The sequence below is a fragment of the Aethalodelphis obliquidens genome, unplaced genomic scaffold (genome assembly GCF_003676395.1).
Source record: "Aethalodelphis obliquidens isolate GAN/ISIS:26980383/991018 unplaced genomic scaffold, ASM367639v1 scaffold55, whole genome shotgun sequence".
NCBI classification, from domain to species: domain Eukaryota; kingdom Metazoa; phylum Chordata; class Mammalia; order Artiodactyla; family Delphinidae; genus Aethalodelphis; species Aethalodelphis obliquidens.
The window spans coordinates 8,541,649-8,556,429 of NW_020837999.1; the positions used below are offsets into that span (position 1 = coordinate 8,541,649).

At 37.1% G+C, this 14,781-nt stretch overlaps 1 protein-coding gene across 5 annotated transcripts in view; it reads right to left on the reverse strand.

The window, feature by feature from the left end:
- The window catches only part of DNM3 (dynamin 3), a 571,656-nt gene that overhangs the window by 247,466 nt on the left and 309,409 nt on the right, over positions 1 to 14,781 (reverse strand). The window lies entirely within an intron of this gene.

The window sequence follows — 14,781 nt, forward strand, 5'->3', positions numbered from 1 at the left end:
CTGAGCAGAGGGGAAGCATTATTCTTGACTGATACATAGTGTACCTTCTCTCCACACCATTCCAGCAATACTTTATTGATCCGGTTCACATCCCTCTTGAGAAAGAAAAACGGAGCTGGAGGAATCAGGCTCCCTGACTTCAGACTATACTACAAAGCTACAGTAATCCAGACAGTATGGTACTGGCACAAAAACAGAAAGATAGATCAATGGAACAGGATAGAAAGCCCAGAGATAAACCCACGCACATATGGTCACCTTATTTTTGATAAAGGAAGCAAGAATATACAAGGGAGAAAAGACAGCCTCTTCAATAAGTGGTCCAAGGAAAACTGGACAGCTACACGTAAAAGAATGAAATTAGAACACTCCCTAACACCATACACAAAAATAAACTCAAAATGGATTAAAGACCTAAATGTAAGGCCAGACACTATAAAACTCTTAGAGGAAAACATAGGCAGAACACTCTATGACATAAATCACAGCAAGATCCTTTTTGACCAACCTCCCAGAGAAAGGGAAATAAAAACAAAAATAAACAAATGGGACCTAATGAAACTTAAGCTTTTGCACAACAAAGGAAACCATAAACAAGACCAAAAGACAACCCTCAGAATGGGAGAAAATATTTGCAAATGATGCACTGACAAAGGATTAATCTCCAAAATTTACAAGCAGCTCATGCAGCTCAATATCAAAGAAACAAACAACCCAATCCAAAAATGGGCAGAAGACCTAAACAGACGTTTCCCCAAAGAAGATATACAGCTTGCTAACAAACACATGAAAGAATGCTCAACATCATTAATCACTAGAGAAATGCAAATCAAAACTACAATGAGATATCATCTCACACCAGTCAGAATGGCCATCATCAAAAAATCTACAAACAATAAATGCTGGAGAAGGTGTGGAGAGAAGGGAACCCTCTTGCATTGTTGGTGGGAATGTAAATTGATACAGCCACTATGGAGAACAGTGTGGAAGTTCCCTAAAAAACTAAAAATAGAACTACCATATGACCCAGCAATCCCACTACTGGGAATATACCCTGAGAAAACCATAATTCAAAAACAGTCATGGACCAAAATGTTCACTGCAGCTCTATTTACAATAGCCAGGACATGGAAGCAACCTAAGTGTCCATCGACAGATGAATGGATAAAGAAGATGTGGCACATATATACAATGGAATATTACTCAGCCATAAAAAGAAATGAAATTGAGTTATTTGTAGTGAGGTTGATCGCCCTAGAGTCTGTCATACAGAGTGAAGTAAGTCAGAAAATCAAATACCGTATGCTAGCACATATATATGGAATCTAAAAAAAAAAAAAAAAAAAAAAACGGTCATGAAGAAACTAGGGGCAGGACGGGTATAAAGACGCAGACCTACTAGAGAATGGACTTGAGGACATGGGGAGGGGGAAGGATAAGCTGGGACAAAGTGAGAGAGTGGCATGGACATATATACACTACCAAATGTAAAATAGCTAGTGGGAAGCAGCTGCAGAGCACAGGGAGATCAGCTCGGTGCTTTGTGACCACCTAGAGGGGTGGGATAGGGAGGGTGGGAGGGAGGGAGATGCAAGAGGGAAGAGATATGGGAACATATGTATATGTATAACTGATTCACTTTGTTATAAAGCAGAAACTAACACACCATTGTCAAGCAATTATACTCTAATAAAGATGTTAAAAAAAGATTTTATCAGTGGTTTGCTTCTATTGACTAGAAACATTTTTTTTTAATCAGGAGAAACTAAAAGTCCTCTGCCTAACTTTCGGGGTGCTCCAATATCCAATACCACTCTATTTAACCAATCTTGTGTCCCTCCCTCCCCCACTGTTCACCCTCTGTTCTGGACGGACTACTCAGATGCAATCAAAACGTACCTCCTCCACTGTCTGTGCCTTCACTCTCATTCCTGTTCTTTCCCTTAACAGGAATGTTCTCCTTTTTCCATGCGCTTCTTCATAGTCCATTCATTTCCTAGGTCTATCTTCCCCTCTAAGAAGCCTTCTCTGGTATGTTCCTGTTCCCCCTTCTCTATGCCTGTCATTGTATCATTCAGATCTTAAGCAGGTCTCTAGTACCAACTTCACCTCTTCCTACTCTCTCTCATTCTATTCCAGGCCCACTGGCCTCCAGGCATACTCTTGCCTTGGTGTCTTTGCATATACTGTTCTCTCTACCAGAAAGGCTCTTTCCCCAGCAGTCTGTGTATTCATACCTTCACCACTTGCACGTATTTTCTCCAACATCATGTTTCCTAACCACCCTATTTTACATTGCAACCCATTTCCTAGGTTCTCTGCTCCCTTTTCCTATTTTAATTTTTTTTCCAAAGCACGGGTCTGTCAGGAGGGCAGGGATTTTTGTCTGTTGTGTCCCCAGGTCCTAGAATAGTATCTGGCAAATAGTAAGTACTCTAAATATCTGCTGAATAAATTAAATAAAATTATTGAATCGTAGCTTTTTTTTTTTTTTTTTTTTTTTTTTTTTGCAGTACGCGGGTCTCTCACTGCTGTGGCCTCTCCCGTCGCGGAGCACGGGCCCCAGACGCACAGGCTCGGCGGCCATGACTGACGGGCCCAGCCGCTCCGCGGCACGTGTGATCCTCCCAGACCGGGGCACGAACCCACGTCCGCTGCATTGGTAGGCGGACTCCCAACCACTGCGCCACCAAGGAAGCCCCTAATCCTAGCTATATTCTAAGTGCATGATAAGCACAATAAATTAAATGACTATTGAAATTTATGTTCTAAGTGCCTGATATGTATTTCCTTGTTTAATCCTCACAACATCTATGAGAAACGTTGTTAGCATCCCATTTTAACAGATGGAGAAAATGTAACAGACAGATCAAGTGAATTTATTACAGTTAAGCAACTAGTGTCAGTTGAAACAACAATTCTCCAAACTGCTGCTGTATGCATTGTTGAAGAATGTCTTCAAAAACAACCCAGTTTATTTTGTCAGTATCATCTAAGTCAGACCTTCTCCCAACCACCTCTCCTTTGACAAATGAGAAAATGACAGTCTTTTGCACCTCATATGTCTTTTAACTTTCCCCAAATGCTTTTATATCCATTCTACCCTTACCACAAACTACTGACCCGTTACTCTAAAGAGTAAATTTATGCATGGTATACATGTCTTTCTTAAAAAGAATGTGAGGCAACTAGCTTTAGATATTATTTTCTTCTTATAATAAGAAGGGGGGGAGGAAAGAGGTGGAGGAAGAGGAAACGAGGAATGGAGAGGAGAAAAAGAAGAAGAAAGGAAAAAAAAAAAGAATAAGATCTACACTATCACAATTACCAATCAACATTAGGGGAAAGAAATAGAGAATTCAAGGCTTGGCTCTGATGTCTTTCTCAAAGTTATTAGTTAAGAAAAGCATCCCAAATTGTCTGGAACATGAAAATAAGTCTATACTAAGTCTAGCTACTTAAAAAAAAAAGATATAAAAATTACGAATTGCAGGCACCTAGAAACTCCAGGACTATGTGCTCCACAGAGCCTGGCCCAGGGTCATGGTCCATAGGATGGGATGGGGGTGAGGCATAAAGCTTGGTTCAGAAGTTTTAAGTAGAAACAATAATAACAATAGAGGCTAAATGAGCTGATCTGGACCATACACACTGGTGTGGTCATATCAGATTTTATAGCCAATAGCAGTTCTAAGTGTTTGGTGCTTCTACTATACAGCTTGTTGAATATCTTGAAAATCATCCCTGAAGCTAACATTTATTAAAGTGCTTAATAAACACCAGGCACTATGTAAAGAGCTTTCATCCACAAATCACAAGAATGGCAAGTAATATCCCCAAGGTCACATAGCAAAGTAAGTGGTAGAGCTGGATACATACCCAGGCCATCTAGCTCCATAGTTTGTACACTCAACCACTATTCTACTGCTTACCCAAAAACAAAAAAAAAACCAAAGAAAATCTAGTTCTGCACTGTTTAAACAGATAACAGCATACTGTTAGATAAACCTGAGCATTTTTGTAACTATATATTTATCCAAAAGATTGAAACCATTCTTTCGTCTTAACAATGGGTTTTTTTTGTTTGTTTATTCGTTTTGCGTTGCGCGGTCCTCTCTCACCGCTGTGGCCTCTCCCATTGCGGAGCACAGGCTCCGGACGCGCAGGCTCAGCGGCCATGGCTCACGGGCCCAGCCGCTCCGCAGCATGTGGGATCTTCCCGGACCGGGGCACGAACCCGTGTCCCCTGCATCGGCAGGCGGACTCTCAACCATTGCGCCACCAGAGAAGCCCTTAACAATGGTTTTTGCCCTTTAAGTAATCTCAAACAAACTCCTAGAAGGCATGAGTTTTATGTTATTTATCTCCAGCACAGTGTCTGTAACATAGTAGAAGTTTGATAAATGTTTACAGAGTAAATGAGTGAATGAGAGAACAAATGAATGGAGTGACTGGAAGTTTATTTTTACATCTTATCTAAAAAACAGCACTTTCTAAGGACACAAGACACCTTGGCTATAAATGTAGGCTTAGACAAATTATGTATTAGTTATTAAGTGTAGCCAGCTAAAAGTTTTCAGATTGGAAGTTAAAATAGTAAAAAGCAAAACAAAACAAACCCCCAAAAAACATCATGTTAAATAAGAGTATATAAAATAAACCTTAAACAACTCAGCCTCCCTTTCCAACAGAAAGTGGGAAATTAAGTTGTGAAAGGAAAAGTTTTAATCTATTCAAGCATATAATCAACTTGATTTTGTAACCTTGATCTCATGTTTGTTTGTTTGTTTTCAAAGCACAAGGCCCACTGAATTCAGAAATGCAGGTGTGTTACTCCTAAACATGGGTATGTATGATCTGGTCACGTTTATTAAAGGGAAATGACAACTTGAATGATTGGTCTCTATATTTTAAATGTTAATATTTTTATTATTCACAATCTACTTTATCTTAATCGTGTTTATTCTTCCTTAAATGCCAACTTCATAATATATTTAAATTATATAAATTATAAATTATTTATATTTATTATTTAAATTATAAATATATAAGGGCTACTAAATAGAAAACTTAAAAAAGAATCTCCAGAATATTTTTCTGAAAATTAAAACAGTTGAACCCTCCTACTCCCAACTAGCCCATCCATACACCTATTCGTATCAAGTTTTACATAGCTAAATTAAAACACTACAGTAAAATTCCCCTATCCCTAAAAGGGATGATCTAAAACTAACCAAAAAAAGAGGTTTTTTCTGCTTTCTTCCCTTTCTCACTCTCAAAAGAATGTCTGCTTACCAAAAACCAGAATGAGACTTTCGTTTTAATTTCAACTAAGACAAATGTTAGAGTATTACTACTCATCAACAGGAAGCAAAATTACTCATCCATTCCACTGAGATATCTAAGACTAGAAGACTCAACATATTTTCTCCCTTCTTAAAGGATCCTATGTGATGGGATTAAATTTCACAAATTCCAAAATACATTTACGATGCAGGATTTTAAAATTTAATCCCTTTGCTATTCACTTTAGTTTTAAACAGCTTGTTTATCTTCTTCCTGCTAGCACAAAATGTGGTGCAGAAATGGAAACCAGATTTCTTTATGTAGTGAATTTCATGTGGTTTCCACATTTCTCCTGGCAGTCGTTTCCCAGCAGACATTCATCTAAAAAATTCTTCCTTGAGTGATTTTTAAGTAAGATGGCATCTGTAGCATTTTGTGGCACATTCTAAGCACACTCTCAAATGCACTACAAATGGCCTGTGCATTATAGCGTTCTGCATTGCAGTTTACATTTAAAGTCTTTGTAAAGGTAAATAAAGACGTTAAAAATGTAATTAGGAAGGTGATTTTGGGTGGCCTTGATTCTTACTTAAGAAGGAATCTCCTTTCTTTGACTCTTCACGTTCAGGAAAATCTCAGATTGATCAATATATGTTTATTAGCCTGATTCCATTTGGGAAGCCATTGTGCAGCACATAGCAACTACAGGTGTGGCCCCTGCCCTCAAAAAGTTTATAATCAAGTGAAAAAGATGAGACATAAATGCCAGAACAAGTCAAGCAACAGTTTGAGAAGAATCAGCAAAGCACAAACAACAAATGGATGAATGAATGGAATGGACAATGAGGTCTATAAGGCTATCTGGAAATACCTGATATGCAATATTCTCTGGAGCCATGAGAAAGCCAATTTAAAGCAAAATGGTATGGGGAATTTTCTGGCGGTCCAGTGGTTAGGACTCGGCACTTTCACTTCCGTGGCCCAGGTTCAATCCCTGGTCAGGGAACTGAGATCCTGCAAGCCGTGAGGTGAGGCCAAAAAATAAAAAATCACTGCCTGTGAAGAAGATTATTTTAAAGGCCACAAGGAAGTATAAAAACAATTTAGTTTAGTTTTGGAGCTATTTGTTTTTAAGCAATGCATACACAGGATTAAATTTATCTGATTGAAAATTCAAGGAGAAAAAACAAAATCTCATTAAACAGTCTAATACATATTTTTACTGGTAGCTCAATTCCAACTCTGTTTCCTAAAGAAGAATCAGGAAGAACTGTGGGTGGAGAGGAGAGGGAAGAGCTACAGAAAGTCTCACACTGAGCAGAGGAGGGGCAGAGAAGGAAGACAGAACAGTAGGAAAGAGGAGGAGAAGAAAGGAACAAAAGTTAATAATAAGCCTATTCTCCTGAATGCCCTTCGATCATTTTGGTAGAGATACAGTACGGTACAATAACACATACCACTGCCTTCTGACGCAATAACTAGTTTAACTAATATTCTCAGATCTTCCTCTCCTTAGACATTCAGCAACACCACAAAAGTTACCAAGGGTGGAAATGGTATCTGCTAAAGCGCCACAACCACCGGCCCCAAGGCAGTGCCGTGACAATTCTCCAAGCTGTTGCTATATGAATTGTTGAAAAAGTCTTCAAAAACATCCCAATTTATTTTGTCATATTATCTAAATCAGACCTGCTCCCAAGCACCCCCGCCCAACCACCTCTCATTTGACCAATGAGAAAATGGCAGAGCTGAACTAGAATCAGTCAATTTTGGTACTCCTTCTCTTATACCTCAGTTGTATCCAAGAAAGCAAAGGTTTAAATTAACTTCAAAGAAGGGGAATTTGTACAAGAAAGATGAAATTTTGAAATCAAATACAATTAATTTAATCTCTATGAATACTAAATCACCAAACATCTTCTGCTCTAGGCACTGAGCAACTTGGCTATAGTTGGCTATAGCAGTTTCACTATAAATGTTAATTTGAAACTTCTATTGATGTAGGTAAGCAAAGAGAACTGTATTATGGAAATCTTACAAAGAACAGTTTTTCACAGGGTCTTTCCAAACAGATTCCATCAGTATGCACATACACAAAAAACTCACTAAAAGTCTCCTATACTTAATGTGAAGGAAATATGTACCATGGGAATGATAGTTTTTAAGTGGGGAATTCCCTGGTAGTCCAGTGGTTAGGACCTTCGTGCTTCCATTGCAGGGTGTATGGGTTCGATCCCTGGTCAGGAACTAAGATCCTGCAAGCTGCACAACCAAGCCAAAAAAAAAAAAAAAAAAAAAAGAAAGAAAAAAAGTGGGGAATTTGATACATTCAGAAAACCCTGCATATACATACAACAGACAAATGCACTGAAAATGATACAGTATAGGAATGCAACAGAAGTGGCATTCATCTAAATGAGTCTGAATATACAAAATACCGTCGAAGCAAAATAAAATTAAACAATAATAAAATAAAGTTAGAATTAACTTTAACAAATTGGATCCAACCTAATTGCTCATAACCAGTATGAGCATTATTGGGAGACTAACACCAATTATTTTATGATCTGAAGGCAAAGGTGGAACTAAAATTAAGATTGATTTAGAAAACAGGCAGGGCAAAATTTACTGGAAAATAAACTCCCATTAGCTTTCTTGTCCTTTTTAATGGTTAAAAAAATGAAGGAGTCAACTTTCTAAAAATTAACCAATTGAAATGTAGTACTGAAAATTTCATGGACTGAAATCATGAAATAAGGGAGGTAAGTACAACTATCTTCACACTGGCTTCACTACTGGCAGAAGGCACTTACTTTTAGAAAAATCAAAAGATTCCTCTTATACAGCTTATTCTGGTTCTTGTTTTCTCTGTTTAGAAAACTTGAAGGAAAAAAAAAAAGAACTTTAAGTTCTTTTCATTCTTTGATGAGCTTCTCAGTAATAATTTCATGAGGCCCTGAAAACGCAGAGTGAACTCTAAGCATCATCTCCAGTGAGTTGATGCACACAATGGGCCGGACAGCACCTAAGGCTACCCTCAAACACTTTCAGTGGAGTCCAGATCCCTTGAAGAAAACAAACTATTTAAAAAACTACTAGTTCCCCAACAAAACAAGCCAATATTTCAAAAGCAATCATAATCCATTCTAGCCAATAAAATCCAAGACTAGTTCTTTCTTGAAAAGACTAAGATGAAATGGAAATGAAGCAGCATGCACTGAAGGAAAACTGTTTGTTACAAGGTGGAGGGTTGGGAGTAAACTGTTACCAAACAAAACCAAACCAATACTACACAAAGTGTGCGTGCAGTTTTTAAATGCAGTCAGTGATAGCTCCACCTATAGAGGAATCAATCCCCTTAAAATGTTGCATTTGCAAAATTACAAAGGCATTTACTACCTAATTTTCACTTATTAACCTTCAACTGGTGCTATAAAGCTCTGGCAGGCACAATTTTTTAAAAAAAGAATGAAATGTGCACACACTAAAACTAACATCTAAGATTACAAAAAACATTCATGTGCTTTAACTTTTAAAAGGGGAAAAGAATTGATTTTGATGTTGGTAATTCTCATATAGAGATCTGGTTTAGTTTAAAAGTATATATAGATATATAAAAATATTTATAAATTATATAAATATTTACAAAGTATATATACACACATATACATAGATGCACTTACACATGTTTATGCATGTGTAAACACATGTGTTTTAATATATACATGCAAAACTATAATAAAAACAGATACACTCAGAGAGGAAGGTCATTACTGACTTTTCAAAGAGATTCTCCAAAAGGTTATCTTAAGGAGCCTCTCCCACTACAGTGTTTTTTAAAAACCCTGTTGTCTTTCTTTCAGAATCAAGTATTTTCTTTTATTTTTACTTGTTTTACACACAGATGATTTATTTACCCAATGAGATTATAAACACCTTGAGGAAAATAACACTTTATTCCTGAACAGTACTTGCTGTTGCTTGTGCTTTGGAGTCACAGGACCTGGTTTTGAATAGACGATCAGTAATTGAATCAAGGTGGGGGTCTGCCTGTGCCCTCCCAGCAGTACCTAAGCTGCATGAGGCCCTCCTGTGCGCCAGGCCCTGATCCAAGCTTTTCTCACACATTACCCCTTTTAGTCCTCAGAGAAACCCTATTTTACAAATGAGAAAACTGGAGCTCAGAATACTGTAGTTAAACGATTGCCAAGGTCACCAAATAATGAGTTGTGAAGACAGGATTCAAACCCACGCCCTCCAGCTCCAAAACCCTTATGCTGCACTGTCTCCTGCTTCCACTTCATCTGCAGCCTTGGAGAAATCCTACCTTTCGGGGTTGTTGGATTAAATTATATCACATGTGAAAAACTAGCATGGAGGCCTGGTATAAAATAAGTCTCAAAAAAAAAATTAAAAAGAAACAAAACAAACATTTAAAAATGGAAAACAGTACACTTTCCTTTCTCTACAACTTTTGCACTGTAGTCCTGGGAGTCAATGAAGTTACATAATCTGATTCTGCATGGCAAATTGAAGCAACTTTTGGTTAATATGCAAATAAGTGCTTTCATAAAGATATGTGATTAATAGTCACTTGCAACATGGAAATAACCTTTCAACATGAACTAATTTATACACCAAGTGCTTTCATTTGTCTATAAAAGTAAAGCAAATTCTCATGGTGGCATGAATAGAAGTATTTTAATATGGTCTCATATATCCCTTAAATAAATTCTCTGGAGAATGAACAGAACTGGGAAGCCAGTTAAGGTAACTATAATATTCTCAACTAAACAGATTTATGTCGGATTTAACCCTTTTAGCAATTCAAATAATTGTGTTTCCCTTCTGAATATAACAAAAGATCATAAATCCTAAAATAAAGATACTGTGCCATGTATTATGGAGGTATGTGTATCATCACTTAAAGACTTGGAGCTTCTGTAACAATCTACTGCATAATTGCAGGTATCCTGGATAAAGCAGAAAGCTCTCTTCACACACATATTTCCTTGTAGCCAATATGCTTCACTTGCACCCCTAGCCACAGAAAGGATACTTTTTCTACCCCTGCAAAAACGTGCTTTCTGAGTCTTTATGTGATGCACATGCAGATTTTCTTTCCCTTTTTGAAACCACGCATGCTTGTTTCTGAGTCGTACAAAGGAAATAAACTATTGGTGATGCCAAAAGACATCAGGAGTCAATATTCTAAAATTGTCAGTGACCCGAGTACACCATATTTCTCTTGTCCAAGTGAGCCAATACTCATTTTAAAGTCTGATTGTAACGTGGAATTCAATAAGAGTCCATAGTACATAGCATTCAGATGATGCTCGTCAGCTTTTGGGGGCTGAAGCAGGCAGCAGACTGCATTCCTAGTACGCTCTCACTTAAAATCCTCCTGAAAAGGCCAGCACCAATTTTCTAACCCCTTTATCTTGCTTCCCCCTAAAGATTTCAAGACAGTACTTCAAATTTTACTGGAGTCATAAATCATATATTTACCTTCATGCAACTGCTTTTCAATAGAGCCAGAGTTTGTAAGGTTTGTCTGCCGGATGTATTATGTTACTGGAATATAGAAATGGCTGCTGTGCACGCCAGTGGTTAGTAAAACTCAAAGACGTAACATTATCTTTCTCAATTGATTTGAGGAAAGAATGTTCATAAAATATATACTGCTTTTGGTTAGGGGCTGATTTCTAAATAAACAGACTCAGCAATGGAAATTCTAGAGACGGGCAAAACAAAACATGCATTAGTAAATGTACGTTTTAAAATCAACTCTCTCACAATCTTTGCCTTTTTGCAAGCTTTTTGAAGATTGTAAAATCAGTTGCATTAAGCTTATGATTTATAGCTGTTCTAATCTAACTTCTTTTTCAATTGTTGAAAGAAAATCCGTTAACTCTTCTGGACTATTTCTCCTGTATTTTACAGCCTCTGATGTTGCATCTCTGGCTAAGAAGGCACTTCTCTGCAGTGATCTGTAGGCAGCCATTTGTTTGACAATCAGGGAAGGAGAGAAAAGGGGAAAGCTTTGCTACAACAAATTTCCCAGTCCTTTCGGGCCCTGACAAAATAGGAAATGCTGGCAATCAGAAGACAGCATTGCCTCCAATTAAAAAAAAAAAAAAAGTGCTAATCCACACAACATAAAGCCAAACTAAGTGGGGCTATCTTCCCTAATTTGCAATGAACTGGGGTCAACTAGATTTTTACCTCAAATACAAACTGGGAAGGAGAAAACAACAAGAGAGGAAACACTACATCTTGGTTAGATCCTGCTTTTCACACAAGATGGTATGACCGATAGTTACACAGGATGCGTCCAGAAGATTAGAAGCCCAAAAATAAGCAAGGAAATATGGCTGGCCCAATGTTCACAACTATTTCTAAAAGAGCAGTGCAATCTGATACATAACTGCAGTACACATATATAAATGTTAAAATTGTACCATGTTTTCCATTTAAGATAAAAAATAAGACAGCTTTAATTCCTGAATTATTATCATGACAAATGTTTGATCAGAAAACACATGCATACTATGTAGCTTTTACTCATCCTTTGATAGTTTACTAAATGGCCTACTTTAGACTAGTTAAAGAAAGTATAAAGACACCATTCCTACCTTCAATTAACATATTCTATTTTGGGGAAAAAATCCAAATATGTGAAATAGTAACAACATTTCAGTATAAAACTAAAAGAAGGCAGAAGATAATTGACAAGTTATTAACAGGAAATGTAAGTGCTATACAAATTCAGTAGAGGAAAAAATTTATCTGTATGGGCTGACAATATGCTTCTGAGCACAGGCCTTTGACTTAGAAAAATTTGAGTTCTTCTATTTACTGTAATTCCACAAAGCAATATGCTTAACCTCTCTGAGCCTCAATTTCACCATCAATAAAATGGGAATGATGGTAATATTTACCCCCATAAGGTTATTATAAGAAATGGATACATTGTATATGAAAGGATTTGGGCATCTATAAAGAAGCTATAAAATGACCATTGAGAAGGTGGTAAAAGGAATCACATCAAACTGTTACCATTAATTTGAAAAAGCAGAGAGGGTCAGGATGTTGGAGGGAAAGATTATTAACTTTTTCTTTACATACTTTCTATTATTTGAACTTTTATAATGCTCATGCACTAGTCTTGTAACAAAAAAATTAAAGCTATATAAATACTATCTGAAGTATGCATACCTGGATGTCACAAAATATTCTAACTGTAAACACTGGTAACACTGTTCCTTTATAAATACATAGAAACGAGACTCAGTCCTGGTTTCAATTTGAGAATTTTTAAAATTATAAAAATTTGCCAAGCTTGGGAATGATAAATAACTGAAACAGTGTTTCCTATCCATGTCACTTCTAAAAAGAGCAAATTCTGTAGTCACCCAAAACCATCCATTGATTCAAACAATCACTTCGGTCAATACATTTTGAAATAACCAAGGTAAATAACATTAGTTCTCAAAGGCAAGCCTTTGTCATGTCTAACTTTGCTTTTTAGAGCCCATCACATTTTAGATATTTAACTGGTAACTTTACAGACATAGAAAAGTCCTTAGGCCATTTCCAAGTGAATGCGAAGGGCTTTCCATAAAGCCATGGCAGACTTTTTAGATTGAACTTGATCACAGATTAGCATTCCTAACATTAGAAGTAAGTGTGAGCTCTTTGAGGGCAGGAATCATATCTTTTTCACCTTAATGTCCGTCCCTGGCCTTGTGACTAGCACATGAGCAGGCAAGAATAAATATTTGTTGAACTATTTGGAAGAAAGATAACTCTAAAACATTTTCCTCACCTGGAAGCCCAATGAGATGGGCATATATGCTAAGGGAAACACAACCTTTACAGTTGTTTCCATAGGAAAATCACTTAAAATGCTTCAAAAGCAGTAAAGGTAAGTATAAAATTGAGTTCCTTGAATAAAATGTCATAAAAACACCTATTTGAGAAACAGATCTCTCCTATGTTTGAAAAAGTATAGATGTGTGAACTAAGATGAAATCATGGAGCAGGCTGATCAGAATCACCTTTCAACTGCCTTACAAAAATTCCCAAGGCATGTTTCCTCAGTATAAATAGAAGAGGGCAGAGGAAAGGCTTTCACTATTTGTGGCAGGAACAAGCCCACACCTGGAATGCTGGATTCCTGGCTGACTATTGTCCCACTGGCTCATGGCTCCTCTATGATGATTCCTGAATAAACATATAGATACTCAAAAAAGACAGAGTTGGTATCCACATGTAATAAGACTATTAAGTAGTATATAGTCACACTTGCATATTTCCAGTATTATGTAATAGTGTAAAGCAGTGACAGGGAAAAAAGGAGTTGAGGCACACTGGGCTTGCTCAACCACTATGGAATAGGCCCTGAAAACACAAGTATGGAGGCAGAAGTACAGTGATATCAAGTAATTCTTCTGAATTTCCATTTATGAGTTAAATCTCTCTATGAATGATATACCTAATGCTAATCTCTTAATTCCATCCTAAACTGCTGGATAATTCATTTTTATCTTATTTAATCTTCCTCCCCAGGTGAGCAGGGCTTATAATAACTTTTGAACACTTTAATGGTATGTTAATTCAAGAGAAGACATTTAATGAAAAGCAAATGCTTTAAGACACTTCTCACTTGAAGCCTTTGGAAATATTCAACCCAACACATTTTAAAGAGAGATTTTTCTGCTTCTAAAAAGTATTGCAGAAGGTCAGTAGAAATGAATTGCTTTGGCTGTAATTCTTTAAAGAATTCTAAGTTTCTTAGTTTGGCTACTCAAATTAAATTTGGAAGCTACCTAGAAATTTTTTCACATTTTGATCTCTAGAAGGGCTATTAATCAAGCTCTTGTTTGAGGCAACTCGAACTTCAGTCAGAATACTATTGAGTGGAAGTCAGAGAGCTGTATAATCAGAATACGCAACAGTATATATAATTGAAAACATCACCAAAAGAAGAAAAGTAGATGCCAGCAGACTGGCATCTATGTTATAACATGTTGTCAAGCGGTGCTTGGCAAATTTCAACAGATTTAATTAACCAGCGATGAAACTAAGCAGTAGAATACCATTAAAACAAAAGTATTAACACAGAATCAGGAATTACCAGTGAAAAACGGTGCTGCACCTAGTAGCATGGATCTACCAGAGGCAATTTGTTAGGAGACCAGAGTCATTATTTCATAGTGGAGGCTTGAAATCAAAACTTTTAAGTTTCTTTAGGTCAAACTATAGCACAGCATTCAGAGAGTCAGCCAAAATAGCTGAGGAAGGCCACATGTGGAACTAATTACTCATGGAGAGGCCATGACAAAGAACATTTCTCCAGACTTTTCATGGGGGCTTCACTTTCAGGAAGTTGCTATAATTACTGTTCAAGTCTAGATCAGCCTGCAAGCCGCTGACAGATCCAACAGACAGGAGGAGGAGGGAAAGAGAGAGAGAGAGATGGAGGGAGGGAGG